The sequence below is a fragment of the Procambarus clarkii genome, chromosome 42, assembly GCF_040958095.1.
Source record: "Procambarus clarkii isolate CNS0578487 chromosome 42, FALCON_Pclarkii_2.0, whole genome shotgun sequence".
Taxonomy (NCBI): Eukaryota; Metazoa; Arthropoda; class Malacostraca; order Decapoda; family Cambaridae; genus Procambarus; species Procambarus clarkii.
This window is the reverse complement of record NC_091191.1, coordinates 29956123-29974204: the sequence shown is the minus strand read 5'-3', so window position 1 is coordinate 29974204 and position 18082 is coordinate 29956123. Positions and strand designations below refer to the sequence as shown.

The window sequence follows — 18082 nt, the reverse complement described above, 5'->3', positions numbered from 1 at the left end:
CATTGCCAAGGGCGATAAGAAAAAGAAGCGCAGGAGGAAGGAGAGCTACAGCAATCTACATCTACAAAGTGCTGAAGCAGGTCCACCCCGACACTGGTATCTCTTCCAAAGCCATGTCGATCATGAACTCGTTCGTGAACGACATCTTCGAGCGCATCGCCGCCGAGGCTTCTCGCCTGCCCACTACAACAAGCGTTCCACCATTACCAGTCGGGAGATCCAGACGGCTGTAAGGCTCCTGTTGCCCGGAGAACTGGCCAAGCACGCCGTCTCTGAGGGCACTAAGGCCGTCACCAAGTACACCTCCTCCAAGTAAACGGCTTACTTACTGCCCTGTGGTGGTGGCTTGGCCTCAAACCAACAAACTCGGCTCCATTGGAGCCACACTTTAATTTCTAAAGAGATTGTGAGTGTTAGACACCAATACTATTATAACAAAAACCTCTGTCACTGAAAGCAAATAGCTATAAAATGAGAATATTTATGAAACTGTCTGTGTGTGTTTCTCTCTCTCAGTCTCTGTCTGTCTGTCTGTCTGTCTGTCTCTGTCTCTGTCTCTGTCTCTGCATGTCTCTCTCTCTCTCTCTCTCTCTCTCTCTCTCTCTCTCTCTCTCTCTCTCTCTCTCTCTCTCTCTCTCTCTCTCTCTCTCTCTCTCTCTCTCTCTCTCTCTCTCAACACACATATAAACACTCGTAATCTTTTTTCTAGAGATTAGAGATTCATTGTTATGTTCCACATTAGGATTACTATGCAGGCCACCCTCTTAAGGTTTGAAAATGTCAAGAAAACGGTTAATTTAAAATGTCATCTCCTAACTTAACAGATTAAGCCAGAGGACCAAAAACAGAATAAAACAGGACAGGACAGTATGTCACTTATACAAGCTGCTTTTATTTCTAGTACAGTATGACAATTTTTTTTTTTTTTTTGGAGGGGGGGGGGGGGGGGGGGAAGGATCCTTGGCAGTGCATAAGAATGAAAAGCGACGGCGTTTTGTTTGTAAGAGGACAGGTTGTACTACAAATGACTTGATTTATTGATATCACGTGTACAGTGTATGTATGACACCTAAATTATTGTATTTATTTATTTATTATATGTATAGATGAAGGTTAATTCATATGACTGATGCTAGGAATGTCTGAAATCTCCTTAGAAGGATATTTTGGCCCTGAGAAGGGCCGAGTTTGGTGTATACTAGGGTGGTCGTTTTAGCTTATGCACGCTCTCCACGGATACGGCGAGCAAGCTGAATGTCCTTTGGCATGATGGTGACACGCTTGGCGTGGATGGCACAGAGGTTAGTGTCCTCGAAGAGACCGACCAGGTAAGCCTCGGATGCCTCCTGTAAAGCCATGACGGCAGACGACTGGAAGCGAAGATCGGTCTTGAAGTCCTGGGCAATCTCGCGCACCAGACGCTGGAAGGGAAGTTTCCTGATGAGCAACTCTGTGCTCTTCTGGTAACGACGGATCTCACGCAGGGCGACCGTTCCGGGCCTGTAACGGTGAGGCTTCTTCACGCCCCCTGTGGCAGGAGCAGACTTGCGTGCTGCCTTGGTGGCCAGCTGCTTACGAGGAGCCTTGCCTCCCGTGGACTTGCGAGCAGTCTGCTTGGTGCGAGCCATGGTGAACAACTGTGGTTTGTGATGGCCGGCGCCGAAAAATTTTTGCTTATATACGCCGTCTCGAGGCGCTTGCTCGAGCGCCATTGGCTGCTCGACTCGCCTACGTCACCCCGTTGCCCCTCCCCTCCTTCCTCTGGCTGCAGCCAACAGGCAGCTCACCTCAAACACTATTATCGCTGATTTTGCTCTATTTTTTGGATTTGTGCAAAAGTCATTTCACAGAGACGTGAAACAGACGAGTAGGCAACTGCAGTTTTGAAAGCGTTGTGAGAAAGCCGTGTTTCTGCTCGAGTACAAGCATAAAGTAAGGACAGGCAGGAGTTAGGAGTTGCCATGCTACAAGTACGTCCGCTTGACGGGATATAGTCTGGGGAAATCGTGCCGAAATTTTATTATTCACACAACTTCAACACCATGACTGGACGCGGCAAGGGAGGCAAGGGACTCGGAAAGGGTGGCGCCAAGCGTCATCGTAAGGTGCTACGTGACAACATCCAGGGCATCACCAAGCCCGCTATTCGTCGCTTAGCTCGTCGTGGCGGCGTGAAGCGTATTTCGGGTCTCATCTACGAAGAGACCCGTGGCGTCCTGAAGGTGTTCCTCGAGAACGTCATCCGTGATGCTGTAACCTACACGGAACACGCCAAGAGGAAGACCGTCACTGCCATGGACGTGGTGTACGCTCTGAAGCGCCAGGGTCGTACCCTCTACGGATTCGGCGGATAAGAGCTTGGCTAATCCATCGATTCCACCCACCACCACCTCAAAACGGGACCTAATTAGGTCCCTATACTTTTTACTGAAGGGCTTAATAGACGATAACATAAATTGTTTTGATATCAGCTAGCACATTGGGTCTTATGAAATCTATTGTTTATCCTCGCATGCTTAAAGGGACTCTGATTGGGGAGGGAGGGGTGGGGGGGGGGAAGGTTTGTTTCCGTTATATACTAGCAGAGCAGGATCATTGGTGGTGGGGGGGGGGGGTGAGGGAGAGAGAGAGAGAGAGAGAGAGAGAGAGAGAGATATCTTTCCCAACTCTTCCTTTTTACATGAGTGAGCTACCCGTTTTATTCATTTTATCCTTCTCAGAGCTGTTTTGATAGTATCCAAATGATGGTAAATGAAAAGGGAGGACACGAATATCTACCCAAATTCAGGACTGCAATCGATATGCATGTTTAGTGCGAATCTTTTTCTCTCTCAACTTAGGTATACGTTTATGTCGTACCTAAAAAGCGAGAACCACACTATTGGGACAGTATGCAAGGCCCAATTTTCCTACAAGAACAGTTAATTTTGTTATTTTCGAACATTTCTTGTCAAATTGGTTTATCCAATTAACAGTATTATATTAAGATCATGAATTGCTGGGTTAGGTTAGGTTAGGGGGTTAGGGTTAGCTTAGCTTAGGTAGGTTAGGTTAGCTTAGCTTGGGGTTAGCATAGGTTAGGTTAGGTTTGATTACATTTCTATGTTAGATTTAACTCAAATTCAAAACAATTGCAGTCATTCGGCTTGTTAGTCAACTTGCCTCTAATAGGGGGGCAATTTGTCTAACAAGACTATTTAGTTTTGTGTGCATATATATATATATATATATATATATATATATATATATTATATATATATATATATATATATATATATATATATATATATATATATATATATATATATATATATATTATAGCTTCAAGACTCCGAACCAATATAGAAGCATCAAGAGGAAAGTGCTTGTGTTATGGGGCCAATAGGCCTTCTGCAGTTACTTCCATTCTGATGTTTTTATTCCCATTGGTTCGTGTTTTATCTTGTGTAAATGTCAATCACCTCACCCAAAACTTTGGTACCATATCACCTCACCCATGTATGTGTGTATATATATATATATATATATATATATATATATATATATATATATATATATATATATATATATATATATATATATATATATATATATATATAGATATATAATATACAGAGTAAATCTACCCCAAAAGTAATGATTTATTTGTCTACAAAACTAAACTCTTTTTGGAATCATATGAGGCCCCTCCACTGAGGGGGGAGCCTGGATGTTTATTGTCATGTGTATTCATGCTGCTTGCATGTCGTCGTTATTTTGCCTTTGTTGTTTTCTTGACAGCTTTCTTGCCTTGGGTGGTTTGGGAGATTTTTGAAGCTCTCTTTATTTTGGGCTTTTTGTTCCAACAACAAGCTGCTGCTGCTGCTGCTTCTTTTTCAAGGCTGTAGGTGGTTTGTTGCTTGTGGCGGCTTTCTTGGGAGTTACCACGGCCTTCTTTGCTGCTGTAGATGGTTTCTTGGTTGTGGTGGCTTTCTTGGGAGTTAGAACGGCCCTCTTCTCTGCTACGGCCAGCTTGAATGATCCACTAGCTCCACTTCCCTTGGTCTGAACAAGATGCCGTCAGCCACTGCTTTCTTGAGAAATCTTCGGATGTAAATGGCGATCTTGGCAGCCTCGACTTTGTTGTTGCAACAACGTACTTCTTGATTGCTTGTAGAGACGAGCCCTTACGGTCTTTGAGTGCTGCGACCGCGGCTAGAACCATTTGACTAGTTTTCGGGTGAGCAACCTGGACGCGAGGTTTCCTGGTGGTGGCCACCACAGCAGCAGCAGCAGCAGCCGCAGCCTTCTTGGTAGGCTTTGCTTCTACCATGATGATGATGAGATAACCAAGGTGATGAGAGACGCTCAGACAGTCACGGGGGAATGATGCTGCCGCCGCTTGAGCCGAACCTATTTATGTGCCGGCACGGTACAGAAGCTGCAACCTGGCAACATCGTCCACCAATCACGACGGTTGGTTTTACGGCTCCGAAACCTGGATCCCATATCTTCTCTAAAATAGAAGCATTTGTTCATGTTCTTTGTAAAAGTATCATAAAGCAGGACAGATGAGACAAATATCATAAAAACTGAAGAGCAGATGAGCACACACATGTATGTATTACAAAAGAAAATCCACAAATTCATTAGAAATTGGCAGGGTAGGCTGAGGAAGTAGGTAGATGTAAAATGTCTGTAAATGGCGAAAGAAACATAAACCCAAGACTGAATAAACGATGTTAAATATCCATGCCAAGGAGACAAAAATATGTTAGGATACAATTACCATTAAGACACCACAAGAAGGTCCGTATCCTGCCGTGATGACTAAAAAGAGTTGGTTATTAGCCACAATGTGTAGGCAGTCTCATGCCAACGGCCATACCACGTTGAGAACACCGCTTCTCGTCCGATCAGCGAAGTTAAGCAACGTTGGGTTTGGTTAGTACTTGGATGGGTGACCGCCTGGGAACACCAAATGCTGTTGGCAATAATGTTTTTTGTTTTGTTTTGTTTTGTTTCGTTTGTTTTTGTTTGAATGGCTGGCTGGCTGGCTCCACGGGAAATTCACGGAGTTGTGTGGAATAAGGCCTGGTAAAATGAATTAATATGTATGTCATGTTTAAAACAAACTCGCTTAATATAGTGTGTGAGGCTTTATACAAAAACAAACAACCAAAACAAAACATGTTGTATATATATATATATATATATATATATATATATATATATATATATATATATATATATATATATATATATATATATATATAGCTTAATCCGGGTTTGAACTCGCAACTCCAAGAATACGCATCACTTATATACACTTTACCACTGGACCACTGCAGGACACTTGATGCTGAGGTATCAATTTAATGACGTAAATGCCATTTCCACAAATAAATGATAATTTAAAAGTATTTGTATGTACAAATCTTTTCTGTTTAAAAGGCTACAATATCAGTTACTGATATAATTTGTGTTAATGTTTCTATACCCACAGGAAGGCATGTTTTTGCTTATATGTAAGGGGTACGGAGAAGGAATCCACAGACCATCATTCCCCTTCCCCCCCCCCCCCCCCCCCCCCCCCCTCCCACCTACTACCACCACCACCACCACCACCACCACCACCACCACCACCACCACCACCACCACTACTCACCACCAATCACCACCACCACCAATCACCACCAATCACCACCACCACACCTAACCGAAAACCCCCTAACACATCAACCCTCCCCCCAATCATCAGGCGAAATAATAACCCTCAAATGCCTGCCTGCCTGCCTGCCTGCCTGCCAGCCAGCCAATACTAACGGTCTTCTCAGAAAGAAAATCTCTTTGTATCTGTATTACTTGATGAAATGTATGATTCTAATAATGAAAATAAATTGTTATGTCGGTTGTATGAGCATAATGACCAATATGCACATGATATGAATGAATTAAATAGTGTAGTTTTAAGTAATTAGGTTGTAGACACATTAAGCGGATATGATATTTGACGCGTCCAGAACTGGTGATTTTGGTTTAGTTTTAAATGCACCACCACCACCACCATTGCTTCCCCAGAGCCTAATTAAGGACCGGTAAAAGGAGTCAATATGTATGTCATCTATAAAACCAAAGAATGAATAAAAACACACACACACACACCTACATAATAGTACTAGGAAGATTGAATGGCATAAAAAAAAAAAAAAAGTACTCCCATTGGGTCGTTTGAACTCGCGACTTCCAAAACACCAGCCACACACCTTACCACCCAGCCACCATAGAGTTGGTATAATTGTGCAACTTTAGTTATAAAACTAAAGTTCTTATTGTCTCAAATCTTATTGTCTGTTCTATGAAAAGGCATGATGTAAATTATGTATTTTTTGAATGATTGAATTGTAGGCACATTAAGCGGATTCGATATTTGATATATCCAGAAAAGGTGATTTCTGTTCAGTTTTAAAATGCATCACCGTTAACGCTAAAGGACTGGTAAAACGACTCGATGTTTGTCATTTTTAAAATAAACACTAAAACTAGGCCCTTAACATATATAATGTTTGAATATAAATTGAATGCATATAAATACAAAGTGGGAGTGGCTGGCTGGCTGGCTGCCTGCCTGCCTGCCTGGCTGGCTGGCTGGCTGGCTGGCTGGCTGGCTGGCTGGCTGGCTGGCTGGCTGGCTGGCTGATTGGCTGGCTGCCTGCCTGCCTGCCTGCCTGCCTGCCTGCCTGCCTGCCTGCCTGCCTGCCTGCCTGGCTGGCTGGCTGGCTGGCTGGCTGGCTGGCTGGCTGGCTGCCCGCCCGCCCGCCCGCCCGCCCGCCTGCTTGCCTTGCCTTGCCTTGCCTTGCCTTGCCTTGCCTGTCCTGTCCTGTTATTGCCTTGCCTTGCCTTGCCTTGCCTTGCCTTGCCTTGCCTTGCCTTGCCTTGCCCTGCCCTGCCTTGGCTGCAGCTGGCTGGCTGGCCGTAAATCAACTCTTAACAACACCACACCACACCACACCATCACTCATCACCCATCACCCACCACCGGCCCCAGTCTCCCAGCCTCTCTTATATACCCGAGCAGGCCCTTTAAATTATTTGAATTGTTGCACTTCGGCCAATGGCACGATCGCTGCTGCTCAAACATATTCTGGTTCACAAGTATTATAATATATTATATTATATTATATTATATATATATATATATATATATATATATATATATATATATATATATATATATATATATATATATATATATATATATATATATATATATATATATTTATTCATGAAACACATTAAAACCTTGATCATTTATTCATTCATTACGTCTAGTGAAGAATTGCTTTTGTTCATTTGTATGATTAAAAATTGATAGAATATGAATTCCTCGCTTAAAGTAAAATATAAAATATATATTGGATTTATATGATTGGTTAATATTCCAAGTGATGCTGAATATCCCCTATAATTTTGTTTTGTTTGTTTGTTTGTTATGTACACATTCCAAATGAAATCAATATAAATGTTATTATTAATGTTTGAAAGTTGATTGTCTACTTGAATCTCTCTATTAAAGTGTGTGTGGCTCCGGATGGAGCCTGGTTATGGTATTTGTCGTGGTGGGTGGCAGAAGTGCTTACTTCTTCTCTGTCTTCTTTGGCAAAAGAACTGCCTGAATGTTTGGAAGAACACCTCCCTGTGCAATGGTTACGCCAGACAGAAGTTTGTTGAGTTCTTCGTCGTTGCGGATGGCCAACTGCAAGTGACGTGGGATGATACGGGTCTTCTTGTTGTCACGTGCGGCGTTACCGGCGAGCTCCAGAACTTCGGCAGCGAGGTATTCCATGACGGCTGCCAGGTAGACAGGAGCGCCAGCACCGACGCGTTCGGCGTAGTTGCCTTTACGCAGCAGACGGTGAATTCTGCCCACGGGGAACTGAAGTCCGGCCCTGCTGGAGCGAGACTTTGACTTGCCCTTCACTTTGCCTCCCTTGCCGCGTCCTGACATTGCTGCTGCTGTTGTGGGTTTGTGGTGTTTTATGCCGGATTGGATTGGATTGATGTCCATAGGGAATGGAAAGGATGGGGGAGGTAGAGGGATGGGGAGATGAAATTCAGGAAGAGGATGCGGGTGTAGAGAGAGAGGAGGTTTGAAAGTTCGGTGGCCTGTCCACCATGGGTTGACATTTTTGTATGTGTTGTTTGTTTGCGTATGTGTTATGTTGGGTTGTCAGTACATTGGCTGGGGTGGCTAGTGTTTGTGACCTTGTTGGTGTCCTAAAGCACTAGAGCCGATGGAGTTGGCTGAAGGAGGCTAATCTTAGAAACATCAGGGTAGTTACACTTCTGCCGCCACGACAAATGGTTTTTTGGTTTTATATTTTTTTTGTAGGTGTTTTATTTATTTATATATATTTTTTTTTTTTTTTTTTTTATTATTTTTTTTTTTTTTTTTTTTTAATTTATTTATTTATTTTTTTATTTTTTTTATTTTTATTTTTTTATTTTGTTATTTTTTTTTCTTTCTTTCTTTATTCTTCATTTGGTGTAGATTGGGTCCGGGATGGGCCACTCATCTGGATCGTCTGGCAGACCGCTTAGTATCTGAGGGCTTGGGAAGGCCTCATCATGGATATGTCTGATCACTTTTTGTTGGAGAGTGATTCTTCTGGTTCTGTGTGGTGGTTCGTGGATCTCGTAGTCGCTGGTGGTGTTTTCTGCTACGAAGGGATCTTCTGGGTCTGGGACATACATGTTCTTCATACGGTACAGCTGTCTTCTGGCCAGGTAGCTGAGCCTAATGTTCATTGGCTTCATGTTGAGCGTCTCATGGATCAGGTCAGTTCTTACCCTGTCCCTCAGAGTCAGGCCCTCTGCAAAGCGAAGTGCTTTGTTTTGTACTCGTTGAATCTTCAACATGTTGGATTTGTTGGTGAGGTTCAGGGGAACGTAGGGGTATTCCAAGCTAGGCCTTATGATCATTCTGTACAGGTGGAGCTTGATGTGGGATGGGGCTTGGTTGAAACGGAAGAGCCTCTCCAGTGAGCCCCGGGCCATCGCTGTCTTCTGGGATACGTACTGGGAGGAGTTGAGTAGCCTGTTGAAGTTGTAACCGAGCACTGTGTTGGAGTTTGAGATGGCTATGGGATCACCCCTGATTCTTATTCCCCCCTCATTTTCAATAGAGAAGGCCATACAGCCGACAGTGCTTAATTGGATCTTTTCTGGGTTAGTGGTGATCCTCCATTTCCTTTCCCAGTTAGCAGTCCTTGCTAGTTCTACGTTTGCCTTACGGGTTACAGTTGCATGCTTGGCCGCTTGGATGCTAGGGTTAGATGTTATTACGTGTGTTACGTCGTCCGCAAATTGTACGATAATGGTGTCCCTATACTCTGGTTGGGGTAGGTCATTTACAAAGATGTTGAAGAGAACCGGGCTCAAGCATGATCCTTGGGGGACTCCAGCTGTTGGGGTGAAGGCTGCGGCCTCTTTTGCCTTGAAGCTGGGGGTAACTTGCCTATTCTTAAGGAAATTTCTGATCAGCCTGAGGAGGGTCCAGTTTTGCGCTGGTAAGTCTGCTAATTTGTACACAAGACCATCGTGCCACAGGCTGTCGAAGGCCTTGTGTACGTCCCTCGTTGCAATCAAAGCTACCTGTTTTTGCTTTCGAATTGAGCTTACGGCGTCGTAGATGATGTTAATTGCGTGCTGGGTTGATCTATGTGCTCGAAAGCCAAACTGCTTTCCTGTGAAGAGGTTGTTGTACTCCATGTAGTAGTTAAGACGGTTTGACATGATTTTTTCAAAGCACTTGCCTATCGTGTCTAAGAGGGAGATTGGTCGGTAGTTGCCAGGTTGGTGGGGGTCTTTCTTGGGTTTGGGAATGAATATCATCTTGGCTGACTTGAATGCTACAGGAATGTGACCCGATGCCAGCATAGCGTTGAATAGGTTGAGTATGGATTGCATAAGATTGCCTGGTAGAAGTTTGATCTGCAGCGCTTTGATCCCTGATGGTCCAGGGGCCTTATCTCTGGTGCTTTTGATGACTCCTCTCATCTCTAGCATAGTTATGGGTCTTGTTAGAGGGTGGTCGTCTTCTAGGGTTGTCAGGTCAATCAGAGGGGTGCTGTTAAGGGAGGCGGCATTTTCTGTTGTCCATTGGTTGACACGTTCAAAGTGAGTGTTGTTGAAGGCTCTGCTGTTTGAAGCTGTGAGTGTCTTTTTCCAGACTGCGCCCATGAGGTCAGCCTGATCCTGTGGGTCTTCTATTTTTTCTTGCTGCTCCTCTTCATCTTCGTCAAGGAATGTGTGTACAAGGTGGGTGAGGCTGGGGTTAACTGATCCCAGGAGCTGTCTGATCTTGCGCCAGAAAGTAGCCGGCTCCCTTTTGTACTGGTTGGCCTGTCTCACCAAGGTTCCCCAAATGTGGCTCTTGTGGGTCAGCGTAAGGTCTATGGTTTCCCTTCTGAGTGTTTGTAGGGTCAACGCTGGTGGCTGGCCAGTTTGGTAGTGGCTTTGGCAGGCTCGCTGGTACTCATTCATTTTGCCTCTGATTTCTCGGGTCGGCTTATATTGGTGGTAAGTCCTTGTGGTGGATATTTCACAAGTGGCCTCGGTTGCAAGCTGGATCCGGTTGTGGATGGTGTTTACTGCTTGGTCGATTGTTTGGGTTGGGAGGTTCTCGAACTCAATGATGGGGTCGTCAGCAAGGAAGGTGTCATATTCACGGGCACGTATGGTTCCCAGTCTGGGCCTGGGTGGTGCCACATATCTGAAGGGGGCTGCTTGGAGGGATGTGACCACAGGGATGTGGTCCGACCCCACGTTCTTGCCTGGGGTTACTCTGCAGTGGAACAGGTCACAATCTCTGTTGGTCAGCACTATGTCAGGGGTGCCCCTCTGGTTGCCCGCAAAGAACGTCTTAAAGTGGGGGCCTTGGAAGGAGAGGTCCCGGTTTTGCATTAGATTGAAGAGCTGCCTGCCCTTGAGGTCTGGCCTGGCAGGTGCGTTGAATAAGGCCTGATGGTGGGCATTCAGGTCTCCTGCGATGATAGTGGGGAGATTCCTGTCGAGCAGCTTGTTCAGAGGGATGGAGGGGAGGTAGGCCAGTCTAGGTGGTAGATATGCGGTGCAGACGATGAGGGGGCCGTGTGAAGTGGTGAGTTCTATTGCAAGAAAGTTGTCGTCTTCTACGAGGATGGGGCGGTAGGAGAGTCCTCTTCTTATTAGTATTGCCACCCCACTGAACCTACCCCTGTTGACTTCCCTGGTGGAATATCCCCAGATGGAGATGTGCTGGTCCTGTCTGGCCTCTGTTTCATTGAGTAAGATTACATCTGGGTTAAGTCTGGCTACTTCCAGAGTGAGAAGGTATCTGTTGTTGAAGAAGTGTCTGATGTTCACCTGAAGGATTGTGATCCCCATTATTGACTATGAGACGGCAGTGTTTGTTTGGCTGTAGTGCCAATGTTGTTACATTCGGTTTGGTCGCTTCTGTTTGTGGAGGAGGGGGGTAAAGCTGTTGAGCCAGGTGTCTTGTTCCTGGTTCCGGTCGGGGATTGGTTGGGTTTGGGGTTTACCATACGTTGCTGTGCCATTGGGGGGTCCTCGGTGTCACTGCTGTTCATGATGTCGACATCCGTGGTGCTAGAGTCGCTCTCTGGTGAAGAGTTGTGGGGGTTGCTTGCCCTTGCTCCGTCCACAGGGGATGGGGTTCGGCTGTTCGGCCTAGGCCTCTTGGTGCAGCGTTGTGTGGAATATATTGTTGTGGGGCTGCGATGTTTGAAGCGAAATTTCCTAGGGCGGATGGGGTTCCGTATGGCAAGGGAGTTTGTGATAGCTTTGAGGACGATCTGATGTGGGAGTGTTTCAGGAAGGGTGGACATAGGTGTTTCCCAGAATGTCGGGGTGGAGGGGCCGGGGTTGTTCAGGGAGTTTGGAGTCTCCTGGGCGTTGGTTGAAGCCAGGGGGCGAGGAGTACTAGGGTTGGGGTTGTTGGGTTGTGCTTGGGCCTGGCCGGCGGTTGTTGTGATGTTAGGAGTCAAGTAGGCAAGCGAGTCCTCGGACATATGGACAGGGGGTAGGCCATTGTCTTTCCTAAGTGAGTTCCAGAAACCTAGGAGCTTCACTGGGTTGTCTGGAAATTGGATTTGAGCAAATGTTAGGAGTTCGGCCCCTAAGCTGGGCTTGGGATCGGGGTTTGGTGCAAGAGAGTTAGGTGTTGGGGCCTGTTGTGTTTGATTCTGGGTTTGCTCTGGTATAACCGTGGGGTTATGGGGTTGTTGGGTGCTTTGGTGGCCCACTTGGGCCACCGACTGGGCCTGTTGTTGGTTAGGGATGCCCCAGGCATTTACTGGTGGAGGAGGGGCAGGGATGGTAATAGCTGCCTGTTGGCGGGCTGCTGTCTCTGTTTCATGCAATTGCTTGATTGCCTCTTGCCTGCGGGGACAAAGATGCGAGATTGCAATGTGTGGACCATTGCATAGAGCACATTTGGGTGTTGGGTTTGTGCATTCCCTGTAGCTGTGTTCCCCTGTGCACCTGCTGCACTTGGGGGTTCCATTGTTACATGCATTGGAATAGTGGTCATACTGAAAGCATTTGAAGCATTGCTTGAGCTTGTAAAACCGGCCCGCAGATCGAGCTTCGTGTTATATACCCCGCTCAGGATCAAGGGAGTCCGCCACTGACCAATCAGCGCGCTCCGCCACGCGACCCGCTCTGAGCTGAGTCGCGAGCGGGATATAAAAGGAAAGCTCGACTCGCGCAAAAGTTCATTATTGTATCGCAACGCCAGCCAGCACGAGCATCATCATGCCACCCAAGGCATCTGGAAAGGCTGCCAAGAAGGCCGGAAAGGCCCAGAAGGCCATTGCCAAGGGCGATAAGAAAAAGAAGCGCAGGAGGAAGGAGAGCTACAGCATCTACATCTACAAAGTGCTGAAGCAGGTCCACCCCGACACTGGTATCTCTTCCAAAGCCATGTCGATCATGAACTCGTTCGTGAACGACATCTTCGAGCGCATCGCCGCCGAGGCTTCTCGCCTGGCCCACTACAACAAGCGTTCCACCATTACCAGTCGGGAGATCCAGACGGCTGTAAGGCTCCTGTTGCCCGGAGAACTGGCCAAGCACGCCGTCTCTGAGGGCACTAAGGCCGTCACCAAGTACACCTCCTCCAAGTAAACGGCTTACTTACTGCCCTGTGGTGGTGGCTTGGCCTCAAACCAACAAACTCGGCTCCATTGGAGCCACACTTTAATTTCTAAAGAGATTGTGAGTGTTAGACACCAATACTATTATAACAAAAACCTCTGTCACTGAAAGCAAATAGCTATAAAATGAGAATATTTATGAAACTGTCTGTGTGTGTTTCTCTCTCTCAGTCTCTGTCTGTCTGTCTGTCTGTCTGTCTCTGTCTCTGTCTCTGCATGTCTCTCTCTCTCTCTCTCTCTCTCTCTCTCTCTCTCTCTCTCTCTCTCTCTCTCTCTCTCTCTCTCTCTCTCTCTCTCTCTCTCTCTCTCTCTCTCTCTCTCTCTCTCTCTCTCTCTCTCTCTCTCTCTCTCAACACACATATAAACACTCGGTATCTTTTTTCTAGAGATTAGAGATTCATTGTTATGTTCCACATTAGGATTACTATGCAGGCCACCCTCTTAAGGTTTGAAAATGTCAAGAAAAACGGTTAATTTAAAATGTCATCTCCTAACTTAACAGATTAAGCCAGAGGACCAAAAACAGAATAAAACAGGACAGGACAGTATGTCACTTATACAAGCTGCTTTTATTTCTAGTACAGTATGACAATTTTTTTTTTTTTTTGGAGGGGGGGGGGGGGGGGGGGGGGGGGGAAGGATCCTTGGCAGTGCATAAGAATGAAAAGCGACGGCGTTTTGTTTGTAAGAGGACAGGTTGTACTACAAATGACTTGATTTATTGATATCACGTGTACAGTGTATGTATGACACCTAAATTATTGTATTTATTTATTTATTATATGTATAGATGAAGGTTAATTCATATGACTGATGCTAGGAATGTCTGAAATCTCCTTAGAAGGATATTTTGGCCCTGAGAAGGGCCGAGTTTGGTGTATACTAGGGTGGTCGTTTTAGCTTATGCACGCTCTCCACGGATACGGCGAGCAAGCTGAATGTCCTTTGGCATGATGGTGACACGCTTGGCGTGGATGGCACAGAGGTTAGTGTCCTCGAAGAGACCGACCAGGTAAGCCTCGGATGCCTCCTGTAAAGCCATGACGGCAGACGACTGGAAGCGAAGATCGGTCTTGAAGTCCTGGGCAATCTCGCGCACCAGACGCTGGAAGGGAAGTTTCCTGATGAGCAACTCTGTGCTCTTCTGGTAACGACGGATCTCACGCAGGGCGACCGTTCCGGGCCTGTAACGGTGAGGCTTCTTCACGCCCCCTGTGGCAGGAGCAGACTTGCGTGCTGCCTTGGTGGCCAGCTGCTTACGAGGAGCCTTGCCTCCCGTGGACTTGCGAGCAGTCTGCTTGGTGCGAGCCATGGTGAACAACTGTGGTTTGTGATGGCCGGCGCCGAAAAATTTTTGCTTATATACGCCGTCTCGAGGCGCTTGCTCGAGCGCCATTGGCTGCTCGACTCGCCTACGTCACCCCGTTGCCCCTCCCCTCCTTCCTCTGGCTGCAGCCAACAGGCAGCTCACCTCAAACACTATTATCGCTGATTTTGCTCTATTTTTTGGATTTGTGCAAAAGTCATTTCACAGAGACGTGAAACAGACGAGTAGGCAACTGCAGTTTTGAAAGCGTTGTGAGAAAGCCGTGTTTCTGCTCGAGTACAAGCATAAAGTAAGGACAGGCAGGAGTTAGGAGTTGCCATGCTACAAGTACGTCCGCTTGACGGGATATAGTCTGGGGAAATCGTGCCGAAATTTTATTATTCACACAACTTCAACACCATGACTGGACGCGGCAAGGGAGGCAAGGGACTCGGAAAGGGTGGCGCCAAGCGTCATCGTAAGGTGCTACGTGACAACATCCAGGGCATCACCAAGCCCGCTATTCGTCGCTTAGCTCGTCGTGGCGGCGTGAAGCGTATTTCGGGTCTCATCTACGAAGAGACCCGTGGCGTCCTGAAGGTGTTCCTCGAGAACGTCATCCGTGATGCTGTAACCTACACGGAACACGCCAAGAGGAAGACCGTCACTGCCATGGACGTGGTGTACGCTCTGAAGCGCCAGGGTCGTACCCTCTACGGATTCGGCGGATAAGAGCTTGGCTAATCCATCGATTCCACCCACCACCACCTCAAAACGGGACCTAATTAGGTCCCTATACTTTTTTACTGAAGGGCTTAATAGACGATAACATAAATTGTTTTGATATCAGCTAGCACATTGGGTCTTATGAAATCTATTTTTTATCCTCGCATGCTTAAAGGGACTCTGATTGGGGAGGGAGGGGTGGGGGGGGGAAGGTTTGTTCCGTTATATACTAGCAGAGCAGGATCATTGGTGGTGGGGGGGGGGGGGGTGAGGGAGAGAGAGAGAGAGAGAGAGAGAGAGAGAGAGAGAGATCTTTCCCAACTCTTCCTTTTTACATGAGTGAGCTACCCGTTTTATTCATTTTATCCTTCTCAGAGCTGTTTTGATAGTATCCAAATGATGGTAAATGAAAAGGGAGGACACGAATATCTACCCAGAATTCAGGACTGGCAATCGATATGCATGTTTGAGTGCGAATCTTTTTCTCTCTCAACTTAGGTATACGTTTATGTCGTACCTAAAAGCGAGAACCACACTATTGGGACAAGTATGCAAGGCCCAATTTTCCTAACAAGAACAGTTAATTTTGTTATTTTCGAACATTTCTTTCCAAATTGGTTTATCCAATTAACAGTATTATATTAAGATCATGAATTGCTGGGTTAGGTTAGGTTAGGTTAGGTTAGCTTAGCTTAGGTTAGGTTAGGTTAGCTTAGCTTGGGTTAGCATAGGTTAGGTTAGGTTTGATTACATTTCTATGTTAGATTTAACTCAAATTCAAAACAATTGCAGTCATTCGGCTTGTTAGTCAACTTGCCTCTAATAGGGGCAATTTGTCTAACAAGACTATTTAGTTTTGTGTGCATATATATATATATATATATATATATATATATATATATATATATATAATATATATATATATATATATATATATATATATATATATATATATATATATATATATATATTATAGCTTCAAGACTCCGAACCAATATAGAAGCATCAAGAGGAAGTGCTTGTGTTATGGGCCAATAGGCCTTCTGCAGTTACTTCCATTCTTATGTTTTTATTCCCATTGGTTCGTGTTTTATCTTGTGTAAATGTCAATCACCTCACCCAAAACTTTGGTACCATATCACCTCACCCATGTATGTGTGTATATATATATATATATATATATATATATATATATATATATATATATATATATATATATATATATATATATATATATATATATATATATATATATATATAATATACAGAGTAAATCTACCCCAAAAGTAATGATTTATTTGTCTACAAAACTAAACTCTTTTTGGAATCATATGAGGCCCCTCCACTGAGGGGGGAGGCCTGGATGTTTATTGTCATGTGTATTCATGCTGCTTGCATGTCGTCGTTTATTTTGCCTTTGTTGTTTTCTTGACAGCTTTCTTTGCCTTGGGTGGTTTGGGAGATTTTGAAGCTCTCTTTATTTTGGGCTTTTTGTTCCCAACAACAAGCTGCTGCTGCTGCTGCTTCTTTTTCAAGGCTGTAGGTGGTTTGTTGCTTGTGGCGGCTTTTCTTGGGAGTTACCACGGCCTTCTTTGCTGCTGTAGATGGTTTCTTGGTTGTGGTGGCTTTCTTGGGAGTTAGAAACGGCCCTCTTCTCTGCTACGGCCAGCTTGAATGATCCACTAGCTCCACTTCCTTGGTCTGAACAAGAATGCCGTCAGCCACTGCTTTCTTGAGAAATCTTCGGATGTAAATGGCGATCTTGGCAGCCTCGACTTTGTTGTTGGCAACAACGTACTTCTTGATTGCTTGTAGAGACGAGCCCTTACGGTCTTTGAGTGCTGCGACCCGCGGCTAGAACCATTTGACTAGTTTTCGGGTGAGCAACCTGGACGCGAGGTTTCCTGGTGGTGGCCACCACAGCAGCAGCAGCAGCAAGCCGCAGCCTTCTTGGTAGGCTTTGCTTCTACCATGATGATGATGAGATAACCAAGGTGATGAGAGACGCTCAGACAGTCACGGGGGAATGATGCTGCCGCCGCTTGAGCCGAACCTATTTATGTGCCGGCACGGTACAGAAGCTGCAACCTGGCAACTCGTCCACCAATCACGACGGTTGGTTTTACGGCTCCGAAACCTGGATCCCATATCTTCTCTAAAATAGAAGCATTTGTTCATGTTCTTTGTAAAAGTATCATAAAGCAGGACAGATGAGACAAATATCATAAAAACTGAAGAGCAGATGAGCACACACATGTATGTATTACAAAAGAAAATCCACAAATTCATTAGAAATTGGCAGGGTAGGCTGAGGAAGTAGGTAGATGTAAAATGTCTGTAAATGGCGAAAGAACATAAACCCAAGACTGAATAAACGATGTTAAATATCCATGCCAAGGAGACAAAAATATGTTAGGATACAATTACCATTAAGACACCACAAGAAGGTCCGTATCCTGCCGTGATGACTAAAAAGAGTTGGTTATTAGCCACAATGTGTAGGCAGTCTCATGCCAACGGCCATACCACGTTGAGAACACCGCTTCTCGTCCGATCAGCGAAGTTAAGCAACGTTGGGTTTGGTTAGTACTTGGATGGGTGACCGCCTGGGAACACCAAATGCTGTTGGCAATAATGTTTTTTGTTTTGTTTTGTTTTGTTTCGTTTGTTTTTGTTTGAATGGCTGGCTGGCTGGCTCCACGGGAAATTCACGGAGTTGTGTGGAATAAGGCCTGGTAAAATGAATTAATATGTATGTCATGTTTAAAACAAACTCGCTTAATATAGTGTGTGAGGCTTTATACAAAAACAAACAACCAAAACAAAACATGTTGTATATATATATATATATATA

At 45.3% G+C, this 18082-nt stretch overlaps 2 non-coding genes across 2 annotated transcripts; both read left to right on the top strand.

Annotated features, from left to right (window-relative positions):
• The first annotated feature begins 4853 nt into the window (after positions 1–4853).
• LOC138373624 (5S ribosomal RNA) lies at positions 4854–4972 on the top strand. Its single transcript, XR_011231279.1, has one exon. It is a non-coding gene; the product is annotated as a 5S ribosomal RNA (ribosomal RNA).
• A 12768-nt stretch (positions 4973–17740) lies between these two features.
• LOC138373622 (5S ribosomal RNA) lies at positions 17741–17859 on the top strand. The gene has a single exon (XR_011231278.1). It is a non-coding gene; the product is annotated as a 5S ribosomal RNA (ribosomal RNA).
• Positions 17860–18082: the final 223 nt, after the last annotated feature.